Here is a 14,796-nt window from a genome sequence, read left to right as displayed (position 1 = left end):
AACCTGTGTCCCCTGCATTGGCAGGCGGATTCTTAACCACTGTGCCACCAGGGGAGTCCCTGCTAGTATTTACAGAGGGAACTTTATTAGAATGATGACAGAATCTTCAGATGACTTAAGATTTTTACCTTAACGTGGCCTTTAAGTGACCTGCTAGTACTGTCAAATGTTCACATGCTTGACATTTGACGCATAGTGCGGTAGGAATCTGAATCAAGTCTTTGAATGTATTTTTACCCTTGTATTCAACTGACACGGTGAGATGGGGCAAGTTCTGAACACAACTGCTGGCTACTTTAGATAGGACTTGAGAATGCCTAGCTTTCTTCTGGAGTAAAAGATAAAAAACACTCAGTTTGATACCATCATTCTCAAATGTCTTTTACTAGTAAGTCAGTGATGGTAATCATAAGATTTAATACTAAGATGAAATAGCCTCTTACCAGGCCTTGCAGAGAGCAGAGAGGTCTGGCATGATCACCACTGTGTTTCATACACAGTGTCACATTTTGTAGCTCTGATTCATGCACAAGAAGGAAACTTCTCAGATGTTTTGTTAAAGATTACTTCAGCCCATACCTCACATGGACCAAACATATATTGTTGCTGGAGACACAAGGATACTTGTATAGAATAAAGATACCAAGAAAACAGTTCTAGCCAATAAAAATCATTTGAATGTGTGAAAAGCAAGCCAAGACTAGAAAGTTGTAATTTTTCAGAATATTCAAAAATATTCTTTTTACATGAAAACAGTTTAAAAACCAAATGCACTCAAAATGTCTTAAAAAGTATCCAGAGGCAAAGTGGTCCCATTTGGGAGCGGGTTACAATTTTAAAGTCAAATTTTACTATAGTAGAGCAAAAAAGGGAAAGAAAGAACTTTTTCTTTCTTCTGCTAAGTTATTCAATTTCTAAAGGCAAGCTGCTTTTGACCAGAATGAAGAATATACCTGGTTTTGCATTTAATTTCTTTGCTATCATAGTTTTTCCTCTCAGGGTTTCACAGGGCAATTATTTTAAATTGCAGTGGAAGACTTTCTGGAAAGGTACAGATGACAAGGTCAACTGAACCCCTGGTCACCTCTTATTCCAATTTTTTTTTTTCTTTTCTCATCAGTTTGTTCGTTTTGGGAGTAGGTAAAAGGAAGAGTTTGCTTTTCAGCCTGTCTTCTGAGCTTGGGTTCAGTCTCATTAGAAACAAGCCAAGTAATTTTGTTACATTCAATATTTCCTTCAAAACCTGAGAATCTCTAAGCTAGTGTTTTGTTAACCACATGCATGTCAAATAAACTTTTCATTGAAATGAGGTGTGTCCTGCCAAAAATCTATTGTGCAAGGTGGAAACAGGAAGAGGAACACAGACTTAGACATACGGCCTTGGGCACAGACACATACCCTGCAGAGACTAATACGCTGCACCTCTAAGGTCCAGCACTGTTGCTTAACAAGTATGTTCTGAACTTCTGAACCCATAGGTAGGAAAGCTGTGAGACAGTATTGTGTGAAACATAAGTAGAAATTAGCCAGTAACTTTGAAAAGAGGGCTCATATCCAAAGAAACATATGGAAAACTTAACACAAAAACAAAAAAAAAAAAAAAAGAGAGAGAGAAGACAGAGGAATCTAACATATGAAAACCCAATCCCACTGGAATGTTTTTTCATACACAGTATAAACGCCACATAAATAAAACCACAAACCTCTGCTAAAGTACACGAGAGGACGTGAGCCCCCAGCACTCTCTCCTGTGAGGGCCGGGAAGTAAGGCCCTGTGAGTTTCCAGAGACAAAAGCTCTTTGGAAATCCTTCCTCCTGGGAACCATGGGCCTGGTTCGAAGGGACATTTGCACAGTCCCTTAAGCGTGATGCAGCCTGTGAAACAAACCTAAAGAGGTCTGTGATTCAGGCTGTGGGACTCTGAACTTTGGGGATACCAGTGAATGGTGGACATCTTTTAAGGACAATGATATTCTGGTTTGAACGGGATGGCAATGTTTAGCTGCAAGTGGTCTGGGTAAAGCTGAGGACTCCCAGGGAAGAGTTCTGGCTGTAAACTGCCCAGCAAGACACCCCCATTCTCGCCAAGTTCTGTTGAAATTTTCACTGAGAAGGTAGAGTCCCACCCTTGGTCTTGTTCCCTGTATAAATCTCTAGTTTGAAAACTTTGCAGCATTCAAGGCGTTTCAAGCTTGAGGGCTGAAATGTCACTTTAAAAGCGGGGTTAAAAAGGTCACACAGCTGCAAATAATAATAGCCCAATGAAATTCAGATTCTAGCTGCAGCCCACTTCAAGAATAACACTGAAACAGGAAACAAGCCTACTAGATCTTTTTACCAGTAAAACTAGTAAGAGCACATCTGATAAAATGAGTGTGTGTATGTGTGTGTGCGTGTGTGAGAGAGAGAGAGACAGACAGACGGACAAAGAGAGACAAAGACATACATAACAAGACAAAGACACAGAGAAACAGACATATAAAAAGAGAGACATAGAGTTTTCAAGAGCGAAGATACACAGAAAAACAAAGACACAGAGAGACACAGATGCAGAGATGGATACTAAGACCCACTCACAAAATAATTGATTTTCTTGGACTGAGATTCAAGGGTGTTTATTTTTCTGTTTGAAGTTACGATATTAAAATAATTCTAAAGAATTTTAAAATAATTTAAAAATTATTTTTAAAATAATACCTCTGTAAATGGTCTTATTTACCATGTTTTACTAAAATGGCTCTGTATCACACATGAGCAAATAAAATAGTGAAAGGTACCATATCCTTCAGATTAAATAAATAATTCCTTTCCAATAGCTAGCCACATGTTGGGAGAATGACCCTGCACCCTGGCTTTTAAGGTAGAATCAGGCATCTTAGAATAAAATACTTTAATGTGTGCTTTTGCTGAATTTGTGTTGGGTTATTATTGAGTGTCGCTCTTTGCGTTCCTGACCAAGACATTGAGAGAAATATTTGGTGTTTTTTTTTTTTTTCCAGAGACATGAAGTACAAATTGGCTATACCCTTAACTAATTTAGATAATAAACAATCTTTGCTTCCAGAAACAAAGTAAGACTGATCTGGAATCTCACACAGTGTGATGAACTCAAGATGTTTGTCAGCTAACCTTGGCATTTTAGGAAGGACCTGTTTCCTCTTCTAGAACCCTTTCTAAAGTCTAGTAAGCTCAACAGGGTAGCGAAGATCTGCTTCACAGGAGTCCTGCCAAGAAGACTCATTCCACGCTCATCGTAGGGCAGTAAAGGCTGACAGAGGTTGTTAACATCGCTGTTAAAATGCAAGCCCCCTTTCAGATCTCTAATGCATTCATGTCCAGATTAACAATACCAGAGCTGATGAGGCTATCAATATTATTATTAGTGCTCATTTATATATACAGTTGTGGCTTTGAAGTTCCCAGAACTTTTGGTGTTGATAAAAGTGCATGCCAGATTTTCAGATTCAAACAACATTTTTAGTGTCTTACTATTCCAAATCGCGTATCACTGTATGAATGTGTTTGCCCTTGTGGGGGGAATTTGGGCCATTACACTGAGATGGGAGTTTGCTGTTAACTAAGAATCGGTAATGACTTACTATGATTTAGATGGGGAAGCGTCACTGTTGGCTGATTCTAGCAAAGCAGAGCCCTTTGGGCTCAGTTGTTGCTCTTAAGTTGAAAATACATATTTACAGTATTTTATGTAGACTATCCAAGTTTTTTGTAGCATTTGTTTTTTGCAGCGTTTGCCCTTCATGAAGTAGTAATTCCAAGTATATACCTAAATGCCTGGCAAAGCATTTGAATGGATTGCATCAGCCATTGTGGAAGATTTCCCATTTTAGACCAGGAGGAATTTGTAGGGTCAAACGCTAAACAATGAAAGAGATTCTTGCTCATTGAGAGGCCAGCTGAATCCAGTGGCAGTTTAGTTTGAATTGTAAATCAAACCTGTCATCTCCTTGTCGACTACGAAAAACCTCTACTCGCTTTATACACCATTAGGGTTTGTTATTAGGGTTTTGTATTGTTTTCCAAAACTCTGAAGGGAGATTAGACTCTTGAGGCATTTGTTCTAAGTGAACATTGAAGCTAAACTTTGGAAAAGGAGGAACAAAAAATGATACTATTTGTAAAGAAACTCTTAAATGATTAGACAGCTCCCTCCACAATTATTACTGTATTTAACCAAAGTTATGGGGTCACTGGGTGTTACTCAGAGGGCCCTCTCTGGGTGCCATAAACAGTCCACACATGGTTAATAGACTGGACTCCAGCGGTTTCAGCATCTATGACAATATTAACAGACTGAATTCATAATGAATTAATACATTTACATGTGAAATTTAATGAAAACTAGACTGTTGTTTTCACCAAAAGCAACTTTGACTTTTTTCCATTAAACCTGGTGAGATTTCTTCTCTGGTCATAACTGGGAACAGGTGGAATTATTGGCTTGCACAAACTCTTGCCTTGCTGAAAACTTGGCTGTGGGCCGAAAAGTTTGAGGACCACTGCCTTAGGAGTAGGAAAAAAGCAAGCTGTTTGAGACGGTTTATTGTGGTGATTCAGGATTCATTATCCATCCCACAAATATTTATTGAACGCCTACTATGGCAGCTCTGTGCAATGCAGCCTGGGGTATGGCGGTTGCCAAGCAAAACCTGGTTCATTAAAACATCCCAGCTAGTAAAACAACTGAATGGGAAATGAGAAGATGAGGCCTGACCTCTGAGGACCAAATGCAGAACAGCCTGGCTAAAATCATGTCTGAGTAATTTGCCCCCCATGTGATGGATGATAAAAGGATATACACAGGGCTTTAGTAGAAGTCTGCTTGAGAGAATAATTATTACAATATGTGCTAGAAAAGAACCATAATAATAGACCATAAAAAGAGATCATGGCTCTTGACTAATACATCAGACCAGATCATACTGGTTGATAAAAGTAATGAAGCCTGTGTGGTAGAGTGGTACTATTTAGTAAAACTATCTCCAACACCCACACAGGAGGAATGAGCAAGGGTGTGCTGTTTATAGAGGGCTAAATGTGGGAACGCAGAGCATCAAAATAAAGCAGTTGAGGTTCACACACATATATACACCCACTCAGACCTTATTCATCACTTAAAACGTATTTTATTTTAGCAACTGCCATTTTACCTTAGGCCACTTATTCCAATAGTATGTTGCCAAAACATTTGGTCCGTGGGATTCATAGCATACAATAAATTGATACAGATTCATATATGTTTTAATAATAAAATAGTACAATGACTGGTAACTCAGTTGAACATAATGAACTGAACTCTAAACTATTTGTAGGCAGACTCAGTAGTTGTCTAATTGATCCTATTCCTCTAAGTGTGGCGTCCAGACTTTGAAGGCTCAATAAGTGTAAGTCTATATGACTGAAAATTTTTTTTCTGACTGAACGTTGTTCAGTCTCCTATCACTAGCATCATATAATTCCATGATATTTGCTGCAGTTCGTATGCAAATTACAACCAATAATTAAGATAAGGTAGCTCATGTTGATGTTAAGCAGAATTGATAAACTATTACCATTAAGGGCCTGAATTTATGGGAAAAGTCAGCATTTTGGTGGACTCAGGTTTGGGATAGAGTTGTGACTATGGTAGAAGAATACTTCCTCCTCATACTGATGTGGCAAGGCTTGGTCAGTCTTTTTCTTCACTTTGGCTTATTAATGAATCCCCTTTAAACTGCAGCAGTAGCACTTCCAATCTTGACCACTTCTGTCGGTTGGACATTAATTTAATTATTATCACGAATTACTTCTTTCAGATGTAGACCATACATGTATTTATATGGAACTTTCTTTGAACATTCCCATTTTACCATCATGTAATCTTAATATTGGTTAATAATATGACTAATATTGGCATTCTTTGGTTACTTTAGCAACCAAAATTGTTAAATGATGTCCAAGAAAGACTTACTTTATAGCAACATCTCTATTATACATGAGGAATAGTTAATATTAGAGTGAGGTTCCAGTAACACTTGTCCGCAAAACCTCCCCCCACCTCCAAACACACACACTTAAATACCTTTAAGACCTTTCTCCATAATTTGGAAATGGCTCCCTAACTGGTTGGTGTGATACAGGAATGAAGGAGTTGAAGATTGATATTCATACCCCCATTTAAAGGAGGGGAAATTGAGGCATGAAGCAGTTTAGTGACCTGGTAATGGTCAGGCAGATCATGGACACAGAGACAGAAAAGTTCCAGGGAAGTGTTTTAAAAAGTTTACTAGAAAAACAAGGCATATTTAATATTAATGAATAACCCAGTTACTATGCTGTTTGTTCTATCTTGGATCAAAATCATTTTCTCAGCTTTAAAGTCACCCTTTATTTGGAGGCTTAGAAGTAAGTCATCAGCATTCACAGCGGGGAGGAGGGATGCTCTATGATAAGTGATGGCAAAATCACATGAATAACGAGATGTGAGAAGTCATTTTAGTTGCTCATGACTTTCCTCAGACAAGGGCAAGTGGAAAACTTCGGAAGATACTTGTATTTTTTTCCTCCTTCTTCTAAATATAATAGAGTAAAAAAGTTTAACCAATATGCCTGATACAGGAAAACTGTAAAATTATTCGACATTACTGCCTTGATAGGTGACTAGTCATTCCAAATGGAGAGTGAAAAGGGCATTACTTAGTGAAACTTGAGGAATAGTGATGTGAAGAGAGTTTACATTTTAAAATTTGTTTTTAATATCTGACTAGGAGTGTTATCTAAGGCAAGTGTTTTCATTTTGTGTTTCAGAAAAGTGAAAGTATGCCTCTATTTCCCAAAGAATATATGTGGATATATTCGTGTTTGGGGGAAGGCTGTAATGACGTACAAATTAGAATTTTTTTTTTTTTGCAAGATGATAAAGTTTTCTTGGATGAAGGGTAACTATTCCATGAGTGAAGCAGAGTTTCCTCTTTCAAGGGTGAAGGTGACTTAAGACTCCTTTGGAATAACCTACAAGTAGAATTTTAAGGAAGCACAGGACTTCCTTTCTTCAGAGACAAAACAGTAGATTTTAGTTCTATAATGAAGCCGTGTCCCACCAGCAGCACATGGAGCTTATGTAAACTCAGTTCCAAAACTGGCAAAAAGAAAAGTATGATTTAGAAAACTATTTAAATTGTGGAACTTCAATTGTATAGTACTTCTTATGATATTTAAAAAAAATTTTATGTTACTGTATAGATTAGTAACTACACATCATATATATTGTACTTTTATCGGTTTGGGGGAAGATTTGCAAAGATATTTGATTACGCTCAATTTTTGCCTAATGAACTTACCTTAGAGCCTAACCCCTGCATAAGAAAAGACCATACTATAGTTTAACATATGTCTGAGATCACAACATAAGGTTTCTCCCTGCAAAGCTACCTTATTCCAGACAACTTATCTAGATCAGAGGGGCAGTTGCCTTAATCTGATTTTAATTTCAAATCAGGCTGTGAAACCTGATTAATGAAATTAATGAAATATTTAAGGTAATGCTTTTTGCATTTGCTGATTTCTCGTCACCTCTGTACAATTTGGATAGCTTTTGTTGAGGCATCATCAAATGCCTGAGATGAAAGAGAATTTAAGACCGTGGCTCACTGCCAGGGTCATTTGCTAAGCTGGCTATAGGGCTACCTTGCGTCCCTTGTTCATACTGAATCTCAGTGGGGTGATCATGGGAGAATCATTTGACCTGATGCTCAGGATTGGTCCTCACACTGATGATTGCCCAGTAACTACCCTTCTCTTGCTCTTTGCCTTGCACAGGTGGGGTTTTACCTGATAATAACACCCACCAGGCAGAATTTCTGCTGCAATAGACATTGTTTTGGGTTGCATTTTGTTGGCATTTTTTCTTCAAAGTGCAGTAAATAGGCACTCAAGAAAACACAGTGGGAACTTGGACTGCAGGGAGCCTGATAAACTTCAGCAAGGCAGGACCTGTTGTTCATGTTTATGTTTTTCTCATTTAATTTGGGAATTGGCATAGGAGGGGGCTCCGAGCCATTGCCTTTCTCAGGTAGAAGCAGGAGATATTCATGAATTTCTGTTTTCCTTCCTCTCTCCCCCTGACCCTTCAGATTTATGAGGAATCCAAGATGAATTTGGAGCAGGAGAGGCCGTTTGTCTGCAGTGCCCCAGGCTGCTCCCAGGTGAGTGTAGGGGGGTCCTCCACTCTGGCCTGCAGGGGATGCAGTACCTTCCCCACAGTGAGGCAACTCTCACTTGGCGGTCATGCCTGTTGTTGGCTTTTCTTCTTCACCAAGATATTCTCGAAGTCCCCCTCACCATCATCTTCACCGTCATCGTCACCATCATCCTCATCATTTTCCACTTTGACTAGTTTGAACTACTTCCCTCACAGCCTCTGAAATACATCAGTGTTGGCCATTTCCATCCATAACTTTCCCCTGGAAGCGAGCCAGCTGCATCCTGCCCACCAGATGTTCAGGATTGTTATTTCAGACAGGGGGAAAGAGGGTGCTCTTTTTGACAATAGCCACTTGAATTCTGGGCCTTTGGATTACTGGTGAAATAGCTCACCATCAGAGACTGAATTCGATTTTGTTTTGTTTTCCCGTTTGAGTAAAATAAACCCCCTATGACTCATCTAGAACCCATAGTTTTTCCATTTATCTAAACTTTGAGAGAGGAAGTTGGCCTGCTATGCTGGGTTAACCCTCTTTTAGCCTCTGATGGCTGCCATCAAGTGGGTTAGATGTGAGGCTTACATGAGGTACTGTGTGTGGAGTGTTTAGTAAAGGACCTGCACGTTGTGCTCAATTGACGCCCACTGTTGCTATGGTGACTTCTGCTACTATTGTACTAGAACCCATCCCTTTGAAAGAAACTGGAAACATACATCATCTAAAATCAGAATTTGACATTTTTCCTTTGGAACAGGATGGTGACTTTTTCTACACTTGACCCTTTGGATATCTCCAAGTTCCAGTCATTGGAAAATGACCACACATGGTGCTCTCATGCCAAGCTCTTCATTTTATGGGATAAAGGACAAGCTTAGAACTCAGAGCACAGGCATGTGGGTCGTTATGCTCTCTTTCTCTGAAGTGCCCAGTAGTTTCAGGTGGAATCAAGCCCCACGCTCTTGCCTGTTTATGTTGTGGGGTTGGCAGCACAGCGCAGAGCAATGTCTGGGAGTCAGTGAGAGGTGATGTCCATGAAGGACCCTTTTCATTGTATCTCCCCAGAGAATTTGAGGAGGGTCCTGGAAGCTTCCTGGAGGGAATATGTCATGGAAACATGAAATGTTATTGCCTCGCGATGCCCCTGTTGACATCAGCCACCAGCTGAGAAACCAGCCTCCTTTGCTTGTGTTCTGGCAGATTCTCCAGGGGCTTTTATATGAATGTTGGTTTTTACCTAATAAATAAGGAAAGCAGTAGAGAATATTATTTTGAATTTCAACTATATTTTGGCAAGCTGGTTTTGGAGGTCCTTTTGAAATAGGAAACACTGGGAAGACACAGATAGGTTGAAGTACTGGGAGAAGTTCTGCTAGACCAGGACTCTCCATTGTGAATGCAGAAAATTGTCTTATCTAAGTTAAAACTGATTTCCACTTAGTTTCCTTAAGGGGGAGTCTCAATAGCCAGAAAGAATCCAATAACTTGAGCAGTTTGCTTTGCTTTGGCTGTAAAAATGTGACATTAAGTTTTATTCAATTTGAGTCACTCAGCACATTTTTGAGGGGCCTGCTCTGTGCATAAAACACATGTATCCCTGCCTTCACGGAACTTCTAGCCTAGGCATTACATGTGGAACCACATGAGCAATTCATCAATTAATTAATGAATTGCAATTTTCCATGAAGGAAGAGCACAGGTCACCCTGAAGACCATCCTAGGGGGATTTACTTTACTTGGGGAGGATAATGGGGGTGTCTCTGTGGAAGGGGCATTTAAGGGAAAGGGATCCTCAAGACACTTAGCAAAGGCCAGAGAGGGTTCATGGCAAGTTAGGGTTCCAGGAGAGTCCAGGATTGTGAATGATGGTAGAGGAGAGCCTTTAAGAAAGGGGTATTTAGCCGCATCCAGCATTTGGATAAGTCAGAGAGAAAAGAAGTGCACAGAGGACATTGGACTGTGTGGCAGAATTTCCCAAGCTTGGCACTACCAATATTTGGGGCTGAATAATTCTTTGTTGTGTATGTGTGTGGGGCTCCCCTGTGCATTATAGGATGCTTAGCAGCATCCCTGACCTCCATCTGTTAGATCCCAGTAGCGCTCCCCAGTTGCAAAAACCAGATTTCCAGGCATTACTAAATGTCCCCTTGGGGGCCAAATTGCCCCCGGTTGAGAGTGACTGCCCAGTGACTTGCATTTTGGCTTTAGCCTTGTTTCTTTTTGGATCCCTTCCCTTTTGGGAATCACCTACTTCTAAGTGATGCTCCCCCATTCTATTTTAGGTATTGCTCTAAGCCATCTTTTCTCCTTTTTGGAATCAGGCAGGGTATAAATAAATAAATGCTACAGACGTGTGGTCACTGGTGTCAGACGCTGCTAGAGCTGGCACAGCGAGAGGCCTGAGCAGGGGCTGTTGGGTTTGGCAGTTGGCTGTTTGCCGGCGACCTATGAGAGAGGAGTCGGGGTGGGGGCCAGATTGAGTGAGTGGGTAGTGAGGAAGTGGAGGTAGCCAGCATAGAGGAGCCTTTCAAGAGTGCTAGGGAGTGACGGGAAGCAGAGTGATATAATGGTAGCCTGAGAAGGAAGCAGCTTGAGAACAGGTTTTTTTTTTGTTTGTTTTGTTTTTTTTAACATCTTTATTGGAGTAAAATTGCTTCACAGTGGTGTGTTAGTTTCTGCTTTATAACAAAGTGAATCAGTTATACGTATACATATATCAAGTCAAGGCTCGCCAGGCTGGATTTAGTCAAGGGCAAGGAGGAGTGAGCATGCTGGCTTGAAGGACCACAGCTGGAGTGCCCTTCCCCAGACTACAGGGGTGTAGAGGATCCTGTGGAGCGGGGGGTTGCTCATTCCTCAGAGACAGGAGGGAATGGAAATAGGACCTATGAAGTTAATGTAAATTCTGAGATGGAGGTGATAATAAATGTTGAAGGGATGCATTTCAAATGACCTTGAACTTCAGTGAAGGAGCAGGTCATTTCCTTGAGAAGGCTGGGTGAACTGAGGAAAGGTTTGGAGAAACATGAGACTTGAGAATTTACATAGTTTCTTGGTTTTAAGGTAAAATTCCAAGCCTCTTCCTTCAACCCCCACTAAATTTAAATGTAAAGATATATCTAAAACTTGATGTCTCTATTTAATGTGGAAGTGTTTCTTTTTCTTGATAAGCTATTATAAAAACATGAGCATCTTTCAATTGAAGAGATGTGGTTGGCCAGTGATTCCAAGGGTCTCCTGGTGGGGTGTTAGGGAATCAGTCCATCATGGCATTTACTTGAGCGATGTTCCATAGCCTGGGACCTGCATGGAGAAGAAAGGATGGCTGGGAATTGGAAAGGGGAGTAAATATGAATTATCAGTGCTTGCGCTGTGTTGGAGGTGATGGATGGATTCCCCTCCCACCCCCTTTTTCCCTCATTGGAGAGAACCTTTGCTCTATTAGGAATGGCCTATAATACCTGGGAGGTTGTGTGTGTGTGTATGTGTATGTGTGTGTGTGTGTGTGTGTGTGTGTGTGTGTGTTACGGCTCCTTATAAGTTAGCTTTGTCCCAAAAGTGAGGAGAAACAAGCTTCTCTTGCTCTTTCTGATCTCACAAAGTCCAATGTTAATTTCACTGTTCCTTTGCCCTCTGCATTTACCTCGTTTTAAGTTCCAGTGGCCTCTCTCAGCTCTGTATCTATTGCAGACTGTACCTTTTGGTTATTTACAATTTGCTATTTTCCTACCAAATAAAAAAAAAATCACAGATATCCTGTATTGTCTTATTTGGAAGGTAATTATAATTAATATGAGATATCATGGAGATTATTAGTAGTATATAATAAGTATTCTTGTTTATATTCTATTTTAGGTTATTATTTTATGGAGCCAAAAATGGCTAACAAAATGACTGCAAATGAAGGCTATTCCCATGTTGTTTTTTGGTATATATTACAGAAAAGAATTATAATAAGGCTTTTGACAGAAAGACTAAGAAATTTAACCTCTGTGTCTAAGCCACATATGGTAGTGTCACTTATTTGATGCAGTCATTCTACTATAGTGTTATAGAGGACCAGATGATCCTGCAGGAAAAACCCACATGTCATGAAGACTTCTGTGTATTCAGAAATCTGGCATGATCACCATGTGTTGCAACTTCTGTACTCTCCAATTTATGTTATACAAATGACAAAGAAATAAGTGATATTTACTTGAAGAACTACTTTTAGAATATTCCAAAGGATTTAGCCCAGTGAATCCCCTCATTCCCGTGAATACAAATTATACTGTTTGCAGAAAAGATTTCTACCTTAATATACAATGGTAATTGAAATTTATAATGGCTATCCTGAGGAGCTGGGACGCTCTGAGAGATTTTCTAGATTGTCAAAGATTTGGAAATATTCAGCAGACTTTATTGTCTTTTGTTGAATTCTCATTTGACTTTGATAAAGCAGATACCCTGTTAAGTTCAGTTATTAAAACATACCAGTCTGAGTCAGGATAGGCTGGGATCTGCTACAATAACAAATGAGTTCAAAGCTTCAATGACTTGACACAACAAAGGCTTATTTCAGTTGCCCAAGCATACATTTCAGTTATAGATTGGCAGGATATTTTTCATAATCCTTCAGAATTCAGAGATGCTCTTCATAATTCTTCAGAGATTTGGGATGATTGAGGGGCCACTATTTCTTGTATTGTGAATCTCTTTGCTAAAAGGGAGAGGGTCTTGCCCCAAGAAATAGATGCTCACATCTGGATGACATGTCACTTCCATTCATGACTCAATGGGTAGAACTACTCACATGGCCCCACCCAACCACAAGAGGGCCAGGAAATCCAATTCCACCATATGACCAGAAGCCAGACAGCTGAAAATATTTGGGCGCAGCATTTTTGACAACCATAATATCATTCCCTGAAAATTAAAAATAAAGTGTTGGTTTACTACACTGCATGGAGTATAGAACACTCAAAATAATTTGCTGTGTAACTATACATCATATGTATAATTATAATTAATGAGATAATCAGTGTGCAAGGTCTTCATAAACAGAAACATACTATGCAAATGTCATGGGGTACATCTGTAGATATATATGGCAAATAATTAAGCGTGACGTGTAGTTCTTTTCCAAAGTTTGACGTGAATGCATATGTGGTTGTGTAAGATAATTTGTCATTTTACTTACCATGCTTTCACACTTTTTCAGAACTAATTTTTTGTTTTCCTTGTCACGTTTGCAGTGCTGAATGTATCTTTTTCTCTGTGATGGTGAAATATATATTACAAAACTGAATGGCTCCTCTCCCCTGTCCCTTTTTTTCTATTTGTTTGACAGCGCTTCCCAACAGAGGACCATCTGATGATTCATAGGCACAAGCATGAAATGACTTTGAAGTTTCCCTCAATAAAAACAGACAATATGTTATCAGGTAAGGAGCCATCAGGCAAAGACACTTTGGGTGATCAGATCAGCCTCATGTGAGACACTTGTTCTACAGAATAGGATGATTTCCACTGGCAAATTCTACACCTTGAAAATCTATATTTCTAAAGTATAGCTGAGGCTTAAAATAATGGTAAGCAGGAATGTAATCCGCTAATGTAGTGTTCACTCAAATAATCGGAGAGCTATGACTTCTTGTTTTCTGGAATGTGAAATATTTATTACTATGAAACTTGGCTCCGTGTAAGGCTTTTTTAACGTCACATACCTGTAATTACTCAAGCAACAGATGTTAATTGAGCATCTGTAATGCACACTGCACTGTTGTGACTGCCGTGGAGGCGCGAAGATTAATATGATTACTGTTTTCGAGGACATCACAATGTGTGTGTGAAAACTTAGCTAAAATAGAGGACTGTCCATGATATATATCAAATGAGCATTGTAAGGAAAAATGCTGTGTGGCTTTAGCAGAAGGAGCTCTCTTTCTGGACTGAGCTGGTCAGTGAAGATTTCCTTAAGAAATAGTACCTGCTTCAGAATTGGGAAATTAAATAAGATAATGTGTGGAAATACAAGTGCTCAGCAAATGTGATCATAAATAAATAATAATGATAATCCATCAATTAATTTCCATTCTCTCCCATCTTGAGAGGTAGTGTGGTAAATTAGAAAGAGCGCAAGGAGTAAGGAAACTTGAACTCTAGCCTGGCCAGATGACCTTGAGCAAGTTGGTAAACACTTCTGGGCTTCAGTTTCTTTTTCCATTAAATGGGAATGATTTTATCTGCCCAGTCTATTTCACAGGCTTATTGTGATCCAATGAAAGCATGTAAGTGCAAGAGTTTCATAAACCCTAGCAGGGCAATTGAAGCATTTCCTGTTGGCCTTCTCAGGCTAGAAATATTTCACTCAAGCCGCTGTCTCCCTGGCATCGTGAAAGAAATAATACGCCCATGAACATGTTTTAAATGATATCAGAAGAGAAACTGACTGCACAGGCAAAACTGGCTCGTATAATTGAGCATTTCTATGGCAGTTAAATTTTACAAGTATTTTTTTTTTGCTGTACACGGGCCTCTCACTGTTGTGGCCTCTCCCGTTGCGGAGCACAGGCTCAGGACGCGCAGGCTCAGCGGCCATGGCTCACGGGCCCAGCCG

General features: G+C 39.7%; 1 long non-coding RNA gene across 1 annotated transcript in view; it reads left to right on the top strand.

Moving 5' to 3' along the window:
* The window catches only part of LOC149748398 (uncharacterized), an 80,306-nt gene extending 66,683 nt beyond the window's left edge, over positions 1–13,623 (top strand). Inside the window, exons 2-3 of the long non-coding RNA XR_016394306.1 lie at positions 8,130–8,201; positions 13,528–13,623. This is a non-coding gene — a long non-coding RNA (uncharacterized LOC149748398). The remainder of the gene's footprint in view (positions 1–8,129; positions 8,202–13,527) is intronic.
* The last annotated feature ends 1,173 nt before the right edge of the window (positions 13,624–14,796 follow it).

Source organism: Delphinapterus leucas, chromosome 9 (assembly GCF_059928025.1).
Source record: "Delphinapterus leucas isolate spDelLeu-1000000601 "Yukka" chromosome 9, BTC_Dleu_Yukka2, whole genome shotgun sequence".
Taxonomy (NCBI): Eukaryota; Metazoa; Chordata; class Mammalia; order Artiodactyla; family Monodontidae; genus Delphinapterus; species Delphinapterus leucas.
The sequence above is the reverse complement of the archived record's forward strand: the minus strand, read 5'-3'. Positions and strand labels throughout refer to the sequence as shown.